Consider the following 16,954-nt stretch of genomic DNA (forward strand, 5'->3'; position numbering starts at 1 on the left):
AATGGACCATAAGCTTTCTGTGAATCAGAAGAATGCTATGACAATCAAAAAAAAGTGAAGTTAGTATTGAGCATGACTAGGAGGAGGAAGGCAAGATTTTCAGATGACATCTAAAAATGGTCTGTTTAATTCTGCATACTTTTGTTTAAGGAAAGATATTGATAAGGAGGAAAGTCTCCAGCAAAAAAAAATGTGTCCTATGAGGATCATGTAAAAGAAACTGAGGAAGAAAGTATAGAAAGGATACTTGAGAGGTTCTCTTTAGATATTTGAAGGACTCTTTTGTGCTTGGCTCAAAGAGGCAGAACTAGGAATGGCTAGAAAATTGTTCCTAGTGAAATGAAAAAGAAAATTCAGGCTTGACATTAGAAAAAATTTCCTTAGATGTAGCAGTATCTAAATATGAGCCAAGCTGCCTCAGGATATCATAACCAGATTGATGCCTATCTCATCTTTTAGTGTCCTAAGAATGTTGCAAATATTTTCTCATTTGATCCTCACAACAAACCAAAGAGATAGATGCTACTATTACCCCTTTTTACAGATGGAGAAATGAAGGTGACATAATTGACTTGCTCAAGGATGCATAGCTAGTAAGTGACAAAAGCTAGATTTGAACTCAGATATTCCTAATTCCCAATCCAGTGTTCTACCCACTATATCACCACGTAAGAAATGTTTAGCAAACTAAATTAAAATGTAGTAAAAATAAGAGATATTAATTTGTAATTTTCTAAGTCTGTGACTCATAAGGATCCATTTCTACTTGGATTTGACACCATTGCAAGAAAGAAGATTTTTATTTTCTTGTTTATTTGTGGATCAGACTAATTGGATTGTGGTGTCCCTTCCAAATCTATAATTTTTGTAATTCATGATGTCCCAAAAGTTTTAGTGCAATTTTAAGCTTTCATAAATTTAAAAATGCCTGTATAAGCTTATTGAATTTAAGGTTTAATAAGGGTTAAGATGCACTAAGATACCATGTATTGCCTCAACAATGGTTTTGAAAGGGGGAACATTTCAAGTATGATACAAGAATGGCTAATAGGATAATTGGATGTCCATTCTGTAATTCCTTCTTTGAGCATATTTGGTTTATTCTTAATGGTCTCCACCCCCTTTATGAGATTTGTTTTGGTAGTGTCTATAGAAAAGTTTATCCCCCTCTACTCTCATTTTTTTAAGTTTTACATATTTGATAATAATCAAAGATTAACAAATCCACTCAAAAATGGAGCAAAATGTTCCTCCCATCACCATATAATTTAAGGGTCTGGTGGTGTAATGTTAAAATATATGAATGAGAAGTCTGAAGCATTTTGAAGGCTTATTGAAAGCCAATGAGGATTACCTTCCCTAGGCTAATATCTCCCATAAATTCCCATGAAGAGACTTATAAAAAGAGGTAATTTCTAGGTTAAGGCAAGAGAGAATCCCCACAGATAGATAATGGGCTAACAGTGTGAAAGAACAGCATGAGAGAGAGGAAAGGAAAGACCTATACAGTATATCCGAAGTGCAGAAGCTGACAATACAGAGAGAAGAGACAGAAAGAAACCATGATCTCTGCAGAAAGTTGGTGGAAGACAATACTTGGAAGAGTAAAGTAGCCATGCTTAGACAGTGATTTCAATTGGAAGTCATTTAGAAATATACTTGAAGCCCAAAGGAAATCATTTTGCTCTTTCAGAAACCAAAGGGGCTTATATAGTAAAAGTACAGTTTTCCCTTCCCCATCACAGAGTACAGTTTTCCCTTCCCCATCACAGGTTCCATGTATCAAGGACAGGCATAAGAAATTAAATGGGAATTTTGGGGAAATTTTGGGGAACCCACAGAAAAGCAAATAGCCAATACAGAAATGAAAAGAAACTCAGAAAAGAATAAACTATCTTATGGTATTGTATAATAACAACCCAAATTTTAAGGAATTGTAAATAGCCTATAAAAGAGAAAAAGAAAAAATAAGATTTCTTTGCTGGAACAAAGGAAGAGGCAAAAAATTTTATGCATATTTTCCAGATCATGGAGGTATTGTACGCTTGACTCCCACAATGTGAATGGGAGAACTGTAATTTGAGTTTGCTACAAGAACCATAAGGTGAGGGAAAATGCTAACCATCACTCTCTAAAGGAAACTATGACTTTAAAAAGAATCCTAAAAGGGTGTGCCTAAAAGGGACTATTTGATATTTCAAGTCTCTATAAAGTAAAGTAAATAACATGAATTGTATTCTGTCTTAACTGTATAATGTCTACAGCCTGAATTTTTCTCCCATTGTAATAAAATTTAGTTGTGTACTTAAACAGCTGTGTGTGTCAGATTGCAATTAACATAGGACAAAAGGTGACCGCAGATGGAATCAAAGAACATGATGTAGTAAAAGGTCGAAAGTTTGTAGGGTGGTGAGCAGAGTTTTTATGGAGAAATCATCCTTCCTTTCTCCCTTGGTTGGTAGCCATGAAGAGGAAACCTGAGATCTAACAGCAGATGAGATGAGATCTTGTAGCCTCATTTTATCTCATAAATAAATGAAAGTACAATACCACAGAAATCAGGGGTCAAGATAAAAATGGAAAAAAATCCCATGAAAATGACCAGTCACTGTATTGATGTAGCTACATTGCTTTATTTTAAAGAAACCTTTTTCTCCTGTGGCTATCTTCCCCAAAGAAGATTGTTACTGGAAAGTTTCCTTTGGCATAATTGCCATTTTTAAATGCTGGGGAAGGTAAGCATCCTATCTCTCTCCTCCTACCCCCCGCCCCAGATCCTAAGCATATGGACCTTAGCTTTCCTAACTAAGCCCAGCATCCCAGTAGTGGACATTCTCTAGAGCAAAGAAAGAGGGGATGGAAGGGAATCTACTATTCTCAAACTCCCGGTATTTACAAAAGTGGACAGTGGTGGCTCTAGCTACTTCTAGTGGTTGCATTTTTTTTAATGAGGAAAAGTGTCAGAAACTCTGCCATAAGACTAGTTTCAAGAGAAACTACATTAAGAATCCATTGTTGAACAGGCGGTTTGATTTCAGAGGAAATCACAGTCATGTAATTTACCTCAAGACTCTGGTGATGTATAATAATGATATGTAAGGTGAAGATAGATAGTGCTTGCTGGCTGAAACACTTATCATTATGGATGCCATAAAGGCAAAGTATTCTTCCCAGCATAACAGAATGAGAAAGAGTCAAGGGAAACTCATTTTGTGCTCTGGCTTGTTAGAGAAAAGGCAGAATAAATTATCTAAGAAGAATGCTAGAAATTAAAAAGAAACACACACCCCCCCTCCACTTCTAATGAGAACCATTTGGTTCATGAGAACCAAAATTAAAATGAGGTTGACAAATGGAAGATATAGGCTATGGAGTAGAAAAGGAAGCTATAAGTTAGTAAGCATGATATAATGGGAAAGATTACTTCACTAAATGTTAGGAGATACGAATTCTGGTCCCCACTCTATCACTAACTAGCTGGATGTCTCTGGCAACAGATTCAATGTCTCTTGATCAGTTTTATTTATTTTAAAAGTCAGGGATGGTGTATAGTTAAATTTGGAATCAAGAAGCCCTGAATTCAAGTTCTACCCCATATACTTCCTCACTTTGTGCCCTTGGAAAGTAATTTAACTTCTCTCAATATCAACTTCTTCTGTAAAAATGGTGACAATAATAGCACATACTTTGCCAAGTCGTTAGGATATAAAATAATTTTTAAAATGTAGGCATTGAGATGGAACCATAGATAAAATGTTGAGCCTGGAATGAGGAAGACTTGAATTCAAATCCAGCCTCTAACATTTATTAGCTGTGTCACTCTGAGCAAGTCATTTAACTTCTGTTTGCTTCCATTTACCCAATAGTAAAAAAAAGAGACAAAAACAGCCTTTGTCCCACAGAGTTGTTGTAAGGATCAAATGAGATATTAAATTATCTCAGAACTTAGCACAATTCCTGGCACATAGCAGGTACTTTATAATTACTTATTCTCCTACTCTCTTTTCTATTCTCCCCATTTTACAAACCTTAAACTATTATATGACTGTTATAATTTAAAATGAACTAGTCAGCTGAGAGTGTCTCTGAAGTCACTTTCTGCTCTAAAATTCTAATTCTCTGATATTGACAGTGTGACCTAGTTTCAATACATCTATCAAAGCCCCCATTATATCCTTAGGGAAATGGCATAATTGATCAACCAAGTCAATCAGCAACCACAGGCACTAGAAATACAAAGGCAGAAAGGAAATAGTCAATTATTGGCAAGGAACTTACTTTCTAACAGGGGAGATAATACATCATTACTTAGAAAATGAATACAGAGTAATTTGGGATGAAGGACTCTAGAAGTTGGAAGGATCAAAATAGGGCTTGAGCTCAATTTCAAAAAATGTGAGAAATTTCTAAAGAAGAGGTGAGAAGAAAGTGCATTCTAGTGCATTCTAGACATAAAGGACAGCTAATAAAAGGTCATGGAGAAGAGATTGGAGTGTCAAGAGTGAAAAACAGCAAAAAAAAAAAAGGCTGGTACTAATAATGGACACATTGTGGTCTATTATGGTTTGCAAAAGTTTTCATATGCTTTATGTTATAATCTTGATAATAGATTTACTACAATTATGTGAACTTGAAAGCTAGTTAGATCACTACTTCCCAAGATTATTGACTACTAAATTGATATCAATTATGGTGGAAGTCTTCATTCACCTGCCACAGAGCTCCAATCTTTGTCCTGTCCTGTTAAGCTTTATCATTCTGAACAAATAAAAATTAATGCTTATCACAGTTGCAAGTTGTACAAATTTTAAAAGAATAGTTAATATAGTAAATTACTAAATCAACATCTAAAACAGTCTTAACAGTCAGCAGCACCCAGGTACCGAAAGAGGAAATCCTGACAGGAATCAGTGGGCAGAGAGGCGGTGGTTGTAAAATGGAGGAACCTCTGGATACAACTGACTGTCATCAGAAGCATCATATTCTACATGGTTATCAAAAATGCTAGTGTAATTTCAGGCAAAATTAATAGAATTATAGTGGTTGGATCAAGAGATGAATTTCACTACACTGGATTACACAGCAATTGTTATATTGTGTTCACTTCTGAATAGCACATTTTAAAAATAATTGCTACTCCTCTACAATACTTTTTAGGTTTACAATGTACTTTTCTCACAACCTCCCTGGGATATGGGTAATGGTTATTATCGTGTCCATTTTACAAAAAAAGTAAACTAAGTATCAGAGAGATTAAATTCCTTACACAACTACATAGCTAACAAATGTCATAGTTATCCTCTAAACCTAAAGCTTCTGACTGGATATCAGAAGTCTTTTCTACTTCTGGAGCATGTCAGGAGGAAGGCATGTAGGATGATGAAAGATCTGGGAATCATGCAATATAAAGAATTGTGAACGAACAAATGACATTTTTCTTTGAAGATAGATGACTTGGGAAGAATACAATAACTCCTCAAATATTTGAAGGTCAATCAATCAGAACTGAAAATAAATGTATTCTATGTAATCTCCAGAGAATTCTCCACAAAAAAAGTTATACAAAGTCATTATTAGAAAGAACTTTCTAATAATTTATTAGAAAGAACTTTCTAATAATAAAGTTGTCCAAAAGGAAAATTATATTCACTGTGAGGCAATCTACTGCTCATCACTTAGAGTATTTGAATTGAGGATGGAAAAACATTTGCCTTGTATATTATAGAATCTTGGTAATTTTCTTCATCATCCAAGTAAAGAATTGGGGGTTTAATTAAAGAAGTCCTCTCTGTGAAAAGTCCATTATTTAGAATAAAGGGGATAATCAAGTTAAAAACACTTGATATTTCATACGTGTATCTGGTTCCTTGACCTCTGACATAGGTTTTACTTTAGAAAAGAGGTAATGATTCAGAAAATAATGCCAAGAGAACAGTTTTTCCTCTGCTTGTGACTCAGATTGTTCACGATTATATCCCATTAGCTTTTTTCATGCACAAAGACATTAGAACTTTTGGCCACATAGCCAAGCACACAAATCTTTCATAAGAACATTCATAAAAGAAATAAAATATATTAACAAATGTAAGGAGATAAGCCCCAAAGAACATTTGGTACCCAGAGCCAAGCTAATTTAATCCACTATGATGAGGGCTTATCTTTTTCTCTCTCCCACATCTAAATTATAATAGGGATTTTAATTAAAAATTATGACAGTATTTCAGTATAATTGATTTTCTCTGTAATCTTATGTATTTTGTTTTATAGATATTAAAACCTTATTCCAAGAAAACCTCTATAGTTATCACCAGACTACTATCACTTCTTAATGTAGTATAAAGAGAGCTGACTTCCAAAAATCTACAGTGAAAGTTCCACTTGTTATATGTGTTAGCTGAATGCAGGTTCAGCATTAAAGGAAGGCTTGTGACCTTGGTCTAGAATATGTGCTGGAATAGATGTTGCCTTCTTGCTTCCACAAATTAGTTGTCTTCCCTTCTCTGCTACATACACATGTGTGTATGTATGTGTATCATACTAAGTATACATGTGTGTAAATACACCTATATTTATATAAATGCACATATATATTACATAAAATATATTTCATGATTTACAATTTGTATTTATTAATCACTTTTTGATTAGCAGTATTCATTGTAATTGGGGATTTATCTGGCTCTGTTACAGTTCTTTTATTGTCAGTTTTTGTTGTTATTATTACAATAAATCGCGAATACCATATAAAACAAAGACAAAGAAAGATTCTTCTGGGTCAGTGTGAGAAATTATATGTAGAAAGACTGGCTTATTGATATAATTTAATTGTTCCCTTGTGAACTGTTGTCATTGATCAACTTCCCTTTATAGTTATTAGTGAAGATTCCAAGACGTGGCCTATGGGAGAAGTCAAGATTAACTGTCTTTCATTTGTATTGAATGTAGCTTGAAAGGCATACTGATGCCAGGATATACCCACATATGCCAAAGCTCCATTATGTATGACATCTCAGAAGCTCCATGAGTAGACACAGCAAGGTTTCATGCTAGAAATGAGAAGTGATACAGAGCTCCTGGACTTTTTCCTATAGAACTCTTCACTGTATATTTCTGTTTCTTTGGGGCATCCTAACAGAGAAGGACATTATCCCCATTATTTTCTCAGTATTTCTATGTGACTATAAATCATGGAGCATAAGATTTCAGAAGAATCAGTGGTGAATATAAGGAAAATGAGAAGATATGATCAGTATAAGCAGGCTGCCATATGAGACTCTGTATTTAAAGGAATATAAAAGATATATTTATACACACACACGTGTGTGTGTGTGTGTGTGTGTGTGTGTGAGTGGATCATATAACCAGAGTGTGAGAGAACAGAGAAATAGCTGCTATATATCAAAAAGAATTGGAGAAAGATTTTCAATGCCCATGATATGAATCTGCTTTAGAGGATTTATGGAGAAACAAACAGAAAATTAGACAGGATGAAAAGATCTGGAGGGATCGTGATCAGCATTAGTAAAAGGAATTCCCACATTGATATCAAGTCCATATGATAATAATAATAATAATAGCATTTAAATAATATTTTAGATTCATCATAATAATAGCCTTTATATATGCTTTAAGGTTTTCAACATGTTCATTTGGTCATGACAACAGCAATATAAGATAGGTGTTACTATTATTCCCATTCTATAGATGAGGAAACTGAAGTTGAGAGTTCTCAAATGACCAGGTAAGGATCATACAGCTGGCAAGTGTGTGAGGCAGAAGTCAAATTCAGGTCTTCCAGATATAAGGTTAATCATTCTATCTTCCAAAGCCACATCACTTTCCAAGAGTCAATTAAAACTGACAAGGAATTGGGAGGAGGGATGACAGTAGATTATGTCATTGATATAAAAACAAATATTTATTTTTAAGCCTTTAACCAGATCTGGGAAATAAGTATAATCATTATTCATTCCACTTAAAATGTTCAGTACAGAAAAAGGCAGAATAGAAAGATAATTAAACTGTAAAGCTTTAGGGAATGGAGTGTTCTGTTTAATTGAGAATTAACTAGAAAACCTTTCTATTTCAATGTAAATGTAAATGAACATTTCCTGCATTAGTACATTATAATGAACATATGAAAACTGGATATCCTTTGATGATTCAAGATTCTACTGGGCTTCAGGACATTCATTAAGTAAAGCAGTTATGACAGGACCTTGCTTTGAACATTGTAAACACTTGGTAAACACTTTGTTAAATTGAACTTTTGTAGTTAATGTATACATTACTATAGTTATAAGAGGCAGAAAGTACAGAAGAATGGGTTGAATCTGAAACCCTAAGAAGTTTTGAAGTAAATCCCTGCTTGCTGGCAATTTGCTTCTTTGTGATGTCTTTTTCTCCTAAAAGGCATGATAGGCATGGAATTATACTTAATTAACATTTCTAGTTAGTTAGATTCCATCTAATCAAAGTTTTAGACTTTTTCCCTTTTTTCCACTTATTGGAAACAATGAAAAACAGAATGGAAATCTTTTTAAACAGTGCTAGGGAAAAAATAGCATTTTGTGTCCTCAGGAAAGTTGTTTTTTCTCTTTTAATAAATATAAATATTTCTAGGAAATATAACTATCATTTTAAGATCAGTAAACATCAGATTTGATTTGTTAGGAAATCTATTTAGAAACATTTTGGTCATTGTGTCCTAGTTCTTCTTCTGTTATCTGGTTAATTTTCTACATTTTTGATTCAAATATTCACTCCTAAGTAACTCACTAGTTGCTACTCTTTTTATTTATGATGTGATAATCTTTACCAGCTGGTGAAGTATTTGTAGATCCTGGGTTCTAACCATTCCAAGAAGTTCAAACTTTTCAAGAATGGACTTTTCAAGATGGAAAAGTTTCAAGACAAGTGGATGGTGCAGTGGATAGAGTGCCGACTCTGAAGTCAGGAGAACCTCAGTTCAAATCTGGTCTCAGACATCTATTATTTCCTAGTTGTGCAACCCTAAGCAAGTCACTTAATCCCAATTGCCTCAGGAAAAAAAAAGTTGGAAAAGTTTAAATTTCCAGTCCCAGCAGTGAGCTATGTCTGTTTTCTAAGACCAATTCAGCTTAGGAAGGAGATGTTTTACCAGAAAGAATAGCTATAGAGAAATGACTTTCTTTGGCCATGGCAACCCATGAGAATGTTCCATTATTTTGTCATTCCTTTCCAAAAATGGAATATTTTTGGAATAATAAAAAAAACATTTTTATTAACACAGGGAAGCCTTGGAACTAAGCTTTTGGTTATCTGATTTTTTCAATTAACAGGCATTTCTTTGTTCTTCCCACTTCCTTTCCCAGAATAATGAAAACTTGAAAATCAAAATCCTCATGACAATAGTCTAGCAAAACAAACTCCTCTACTAGTTAAGGTGAGAAGGGCCAGTTCTGGGATCTGGCTTCCTATTAGTGTTCATTGTTACTTGTCAAAAAAGGCTGGAGCAAGGATCCATACTCTACTTATTCCATAATTTGTCTTTTTAATCTTTTTTTAAGCAATGTGTGTGTGTGTGTGTGTGTGTGTGTGTGTGTGTGTGTGTACACTCTTGGAGACAGACCTCTGATCTTATTGGCATAAAAAGTTCTCAAGAAAGAAAACCCTCTGCCAATGCAGATCTGGCACCTCCTCTGCAACTTAAAATGGAAGCCAAGTGCCTCCAGTACAGAGAAGTTAAAAAGTCACAAAGGAAAAATGTATCTATCAGACCAGAGTTACCTATTTCAAGTCTATGTCCCTATTTATTATGTCATTACGCTTCTCTTTCCAAATAAGAAAAAAAATTTTTACTAAAAGTAGTATTTTCTCTTAATGAAACTTCCAATAAAATACAGCAGGTATGGCTACTATCAGTGTGACTGAATTAAAAGCTTATTTTCAGTCTCAGTCCCAATCAGAAAAATTTTCCTTATCGTTGACATTGTGTGTATGATTTGTGTTGTACAGTTTTTAATATTTATTTTGTATCTAAGTTACTGTGAATAGTCTGTAGACCCCTATTATTTTATAAGGTCCATGATCATGGAAGGTATCTTCTTAGTTTTATCTTGTCTCTCCTGGCATCCTTAAGTTTGAGCACCCTTAAAAATTCCAAGGATTTATCATCTCACAGAGGTAGATGACCTTGACTAGGTCAGAGAGCCACCCTTCTCTGGTACAGCTTGAACTAAGCCCAAAATAATTGATCATTTGGTAGACACAGTGATAAATACCATAGCCTTTCCAGCTATGTTTGACTTACTGGAACTTACACTCCATAATCTTCAAAATTGCCTGTACCCTCTGTGTCACAGTACAACATTTTAGTAGCTCTTTAGTGAATGAAATAGATGTTTATTACATTTTTTAAAATTAATTTGAAAGTATATCCTCTATAGTATTAATTAGAAACCAACAAAAGGAAGCATATTTGAAGCATGAGAAGAATAGGATGAAAGAAGCCCCTTTGCAGAATTTTCCCTTCATCATAATATTATAAAACATTGCACTGAGACTTTGGAAACTAACACCAGCATGTAAAAAAAAAAAAAAAAAAAAAAAAAAATCAAGTGCAGAGTCAGTATTGGGCACTAGGTGACACAGTAGTAGAGTGCTGAACTAAGAGTCAGGAAAACTCTTGCTGAGTTCAAATCTAACCTCAGAAATGTACTTACTGGACAAGTCATTTAACTTTTTTTGACTCGCTTTTCTTATTTGTAAAATTAACGAGAGAAGGAAATGACAAACCACTCCAGTATCTTTGCCAAGAAACTACCCAAATGGAGTAACAGAGTCAGATAAAACTGAAAACCAACTGACTAACAAGCAATGTGATTAGAGTAGTAGACTGAAAGTCAGGAAAGCCTGAGTTTGAATTTTCCCTTATATCTGTAGTGGCCATATGGACTTCAACAAGTCAGTCTTTGCTGATGCTGGTGGAAGTTCTTCTTGCAGAGTCATGAATATATTTGAGTTGCCCACCTTCCCTTAGGATTTATCACCAACAGTATGGAGAACTCTCACCATAGAAAAATAAATGATTGCTTGGAAGAGTTATTTAGTCTTTTTAGAATCCATAGTGTGTGAATAATTCTGCTATAAAAAAGGCATTAAAAGTTTACAGTAGAGATTTCTTATAAGTGCTGTTTTCTGGCAGAAAGCCTTTACAGAGTCTTGGATGTGGCGTCTCCATGCTTGGGAAGGGGAAGAGACTCTGTGGCAGAGATAAGTGGTGTTTTGTGTCTCTAAATATTGCTATTAATAAGACTATATTTGTAAGACTGTCCAATTATATTAAACCACCACCACTGCCACATATTCCCACTCCTGAAAATGAGTATCTCGGGATTTTAACCTTCAAAAAGAAACTCTGAATAGTTATTAAGCCTTTAGCTCAGTACATTTACAAAACATACACTCCCAGAAATAAAATTGCTGTCCTTCTCTTTATTACACATAAGTAATTAGCATTTAATGTCTGTGTTCATGGAGGCATGGACTATAGAAAAATGCCTCAATCACTACAGGTTCTCTTTCTAATAAATAATCCTTTTGTCTTCTTAGAGGCTCCCAATTTACTAATTAGGAAACCGGATAAATTATTTCCATAGAGGTCATTTTTGAGACTACCAAGAAAAGCATGCTATGATACAACACAACAAAATAAATGTTACATACAAAATAAATACAAAATAAATGTTACAACAAAATAAATGTGGGGGATAAGCAAGGATCTGATTTTAAAATTTTAACAAATACTCATGGAAGAAGCCCACTGAAAGTCCAAATCAGGGAAGAATTCTTTATTGATAGAAAATGCCTGATGATGTTCCTATTAATTCATCATTTTATGCTGAGTCTCAAGTCCTAAAACCCAGCAGAGCCTCCTCAATGTTGTTCTTAATTGTTCTAAAGCAGGAATAAGTAACATTTGCATCATATATCTTTGGTCAGTCTGGTAAAAGTCTATCAATCCCAGCATTCATGAAAATGATATCCTTATCAATAATAATAGCTAAGATTTATATAGAACTTTCTATGTGCTAAGTCGTGCTAAATGCTTTACAATTATTGTCTGATTTGATCCTCACAACAATCCTGGAAGGTAGGTATTAGTAATACCCCCATTTTATAGATGATGAAGCTGAAGTAAACAAGATTAACCAACTTGCACAGGATCACACAGTTTTTGCCTGAGACCAAATTTTAACTCATGTCTTCCTGACTCCAAATTTCCTGTTATACCCACTCTACAAAGGATTCTTAAACATTTTCCACTCATGATCCTTTTGCCTGAGAAATTTTTACACGACCCCTAAAATAGGTACATAAACCAAACATTTACTGATAATAAAGCATAAAGAAATTTCTTTTAAAACAATTCTTTGTTATACATATAATTTTATCATTTATTAAAGATTAAAACAAATTTTCATACTAATGAGATGTTTGTATATGTTTATTCTTACATAAAGAATTAAATCTTGCCAGAATATGTAATATCTTTTCTCTTGCCAAATTTTTCACGGCCTTCACATTCAGTTACACACTATACTACCTAGATTGTTCTAATACATTTACATTTGAATATAAATACATATACTTTTCCATACTAGGCTCTGCTATATCATTTACTCCAGTGAGAAGTGGTATATTTGTTACCTTATCCCTCAGACTTGCAACATAAAAAATAATTTGTTCTCAGAAGATTTTTTAGATATTAATAGTAAGGTTAAAGTGGTCATTTAAAATCCTCTAAAAAATCATAAAGTGGGTGATACTAATATTAGCTGATACAAGGATATCCAGAAAGTATTCTGGAGGTATTTAAGAAGGTACAGAAGTACATTAATAATTTTATATATTTTTTCTCCAAGGTTCCACAAGGCTTTTTTTCATGGGCTCAAATACAAATTCCTCTGACACTTAAAGCCTTTGGCAACCTGATTCCAGTCTACCTTTCCTGGAATGTTCATCTTCATACACTATGTAGTCCAATCAAATTGACCTTCCTTTTTTCTTCAAACATGAAATTCTATTTCTCTTCACTTTGTCTTTGTACATGGCTGGATTGCACTCTCCCTTCACTTCCACTATTTAGAATCGTTGTCATTTAGTTGATTTCAGTCATGTCTGATATTTGAGGCTTTCTTGGCAAAGATACTGCAGTGTTTGCCATTTTCTTCCTCTGATGAGAAAGTGTATAGATGAGGAAACATGGGCAGAGGCATTTTACATTTAAGGAAACTGAGGCAAACAGGGTAAAGTGCCTTGTCCAAAGTCACATAGATAATGTGTCGGAAGCCAAATTTGAACTCAGGAAGATAACTCTTTCCAACTTCAGGATCAGTACTCTGTCCATTATTTCACCTTGCAGCCCCAAGTAGAGATTAAGTAGCCTACTAGTCAACTTCTAAGACAATATTTGAACTCACTTTTTCTGACTCTACAGCACCAGCATGCTGTCCAGCACACTTCCCAGCTGTCCTAGAGCCATATCTAGGGGAACAGTGTTTGATAAATCTAGAAAGTTAAGTTATAGGTAGATGAAATTATATTCTATTCTCTTGAAGTGGTTGGATAGGCTTCAATAGACAATCATTGTTTGAGTTGCTTCAACTTATACTCAAACACTTAATAACTAAAAAAAGAAAGAAAACTAACATTTCAGCATGATATCCCCACCCTATGTAAATCCAACAGTATTAAGAGAGTTTAGAATAGTAACTGGATGATGTCAATGGCAAACTCAAGATCAATTCATTGGTATCCACTATTTCCCCCCTATGTTTCTCAGTAGTTAATACATATTAAGCATTTGTGTGTTGGACACTGTCCTAAATATTAGGATACAAATAGGAAAAAAAAATGATTGTCTCTGTTCTCAAAGAATGTACAGTCTAATGGGGAAAGAGCAAATGCAACACACAAAAAGCTGAAAGGGAGGTGGAATAACTTTGGTGCATGGTAGAAAAATCCCAAAACATTTCAGCTTGATGAGGAATGAGATGTCCGAATTGAGTTTTCTTAAATGAAGGCTTGGAGTTCATAAGCCTTTTCTCTGATCAAAAGAGAGGCAATCACTTGTCTCAAGGATAGCTGTTGGTGTCCACTGTTTTCAATTATACCTCTCAATCTCCTGTGTCTACCTAGAATATTTTTTAAAAGATATCAATTTCCTTTGCCTCCCTTGAAATGATGACCAGCTTTATTCCCAGTATACCTGTTCTGAGAGAACACATGGAAAGAGGGACTATTTGCTCTTTATCGATGACATCATTAAGTCTTCTGGCAACTCTTTCCCCATTCTTTCCCAATTATTCTTAAGTCCCAGTTTTTTTCCCTATTACAGTCTAAGCTTAAAGAATAAGACTTCTGAATACTGGCTGATCCCAGAAATTATAGTATGGATTGGCAGAGAAGCTCTCATTATATTCAGGTAATAAATCTAGCAGTTATATAATTCTTTAAGGTTTGCAAATCACTTACAAATATTATCTCATTTCAGCTCCACGGGTATTTGCTAAATCCAGAGGCAAAGACAGAACACTGGAACTTTGGGTGGTTATTTTGGCTGACAGGCAGGCAAGCAACAAGCATTTATTAAGCATTTAATCTTGTGCTAAGTGTTTGGGGTCAGAAGAGCAAAAAGAGAAACAGTCCTCATCCTCAAGGAAAATACCTTCTAAGAGGGGAAGATACATCAAAAGATACTGAAAAGTTAGTTGGGGGAGGGATGGAGAAGAGGAGATCAGGGATATGGTGGCTAAGTTTGGAAAGTCAGAAGCACAGAGTTCTGGGAAAGATGGAGAATGAAGCATGGCTGGCCTGGGGCCCATTTCCAAAATGGAGACACATTCATCACTAGGACTAAAAATAATAAAATGAGTTAATACATTATTCTCACCCCTGCCCAGACCAAAACAAATAAATCAAAATCACTGAAAATCTCTCTCTCTCTCTCTCTCTCTCTCTCTCTCTCTCTCTCTCTCTCTCTCTCTCTCCCCCTCATCCTGTTCTTTCTTCTTTTCTCTCTTTCTTTCTCAATCTCCCTTCTCTCTTCTCCTCCTCTCTTCTCTTTTCTTTTTCCTCTCTTCCTTCTCCCTCTCTGTCCTACTCTGTCTTTCCCCTTTCCCTCTTTATCTTTCCCCTTTATCTTTCCCTCTGTTCCCATCTTTGACTCTCTTCTATCTTTCTCTCTCCGTCTTTCTCTCCTCTTCCCTCTTTCTCTTCTTCTCTCCCTCCCTCAGTCCTTTCTCTCCCACCAACACCAAGTATTTCTCCAGATATTGTTTGCATCTGACTAATGAAACACATAGAATGACAATCTGACTGTTACCCACTTTATCTCAGAAAAACCCACTCAAAAACAATAGAAGCATGGAAATCACAACAAGCTCTCAAAAAACAATTTGTAGGGCAGGTTCATCTGTCTCTTCAGAGTGCAAGACAGTATAAATAAAGCATGAGACAGAAAAGTGAGGAGTTACCAAATCTGTTCTCAGCAGGAAAAGTTCAACAATTCTGATCCTGTTCCATGTAACTCTCGCACAGCATATGCTCTTCCTTGGTGACTCAGCTTCTCTCCCCTGTTATTTTAGTAATGATGGCATCGGTTATGGTTGTGGATTTATTGGGGCCCCAACTATATTCATTTCCCTCTGATTAGTTCACCTTTCACTTCACATTTTCCTCTTCAGCATAATATATTCCCCTTCCTTAACAACAGGAGAGGATAGATTGTCATTAAGAAGGTCCCAGACAACTACACTGGAGAGTCAAGTCAAGGAATGCTGGATAATGCCCACCAGCACAAATTATCTTTAGGACTTTAAAATAATAATGTTCCATTCATAAGAACAAATGAATACAGCCTAGATATATGATATCAAAATCAAATAGAAATAGGGTCACCACTCAATTCATAAGGACCTGTGGGCTGCATATTGACTTTAGTTTTAAAATATAGCATTATCTGTATTTTATTGTATTTTTATTTATTTTGTTAACTATCTCCCAATTACATTTTATTCTGATTTTTGTGGCACTCAGAAGTATTATGGAAAACTCCAAAGCTGAAAGTGTTTGTTCTCTCTTTATGAGATTTCAGCCACAAATAGCCATGTGGCCAGATTATTAGGAAGAAATATACTCTTCTATTCAGCACAGTTAGAACAGGTTCTTTCCTATATCTGTAATATGAAACATCACAGAGATTTTGAGTTGATTTTACTTAGTAGGCATTTAGTTAAATATCAATTTGTGTGTTTGATTTTCTAACAGCTGTCTAAAAGTAGAATAGGCTGACATAGAAGATTTCTGTTTACTAGAGGTTTTTGATACAAGTTTAGAAGAGCTTTTGTAAGCAGGGAAAAAGAAGCGATGCTCCTGAGTTAGGTCAAGGATTAGGTTAGCTGGTTTCTAATCCTCAGATTCTGTCAGACCAGGATTCACTCAAGCTCATTGAATTTTACTCATCTTAAATCAATTGAGTTTCTTACTATACTTTCCCTAATGCAAGAGTTCATAACTTTTTATGTGTTATGGATCCCTTTGGCAGTCTGATGAAGCTTATGACTACCGTAGTTTGTTGCCTACATTTCATAATTTTAAAAATGCTAAATTTAAGTTAGAGGTGATGAAAACATTTATTTTTCCCAAAAATATTAATGGATTCCTTAAAATATATCCACAGACCCTTTAGGAATTCCTTAACTCTGGGTTAAAAATACTTGTTTTAATATGTTGTTCTCTTCACCACTTTTTCATATTTTATAGGCAAATAGTGCTTATAACCTTCCACCATCTTTTTTCCTAATGAAGAAGTTATTTTCTAAATAAATCTTGTCCTTGACTCCCAAATTTCTTCTCTTGGCAAAGGGGTCCAATTTTTTTTGATATGTTGATTTCTAGATTCTTTGACTTC

At 34.7% G+C, this 16,954-nt stretch overlaps 1 protein-coding gene across 1 annotated transcript in view; it reads left to right on the forward strand.

Moving 5' to 3' along the window:
• CNTNAP2 (contactin associated protein 2) overlaps positions 1-16,954 on the forward strand; it is a 2,632,466-nt gene that overhangs the window by 2,499,207 nt on the left and 116,305 nt on the right. The window lies entirely within an intron of this gene.

The sequence above is a fragment of the Sarcophilus harrisii genome, chromosome 5 (assembly GCF_902635505.1).
Source record: "Sarcophilus harrisii chromosome 5, mSarHar1.11, whole genome shotgun sequence".
Taxonomy (NCBI): domain Eukaryota; kingdom Metazoa; phylum Chordata; class Mammalia; order Dasyuromorphia; family Dasyuridae; genus Sarcophilus; species Sarcophilus harrisii.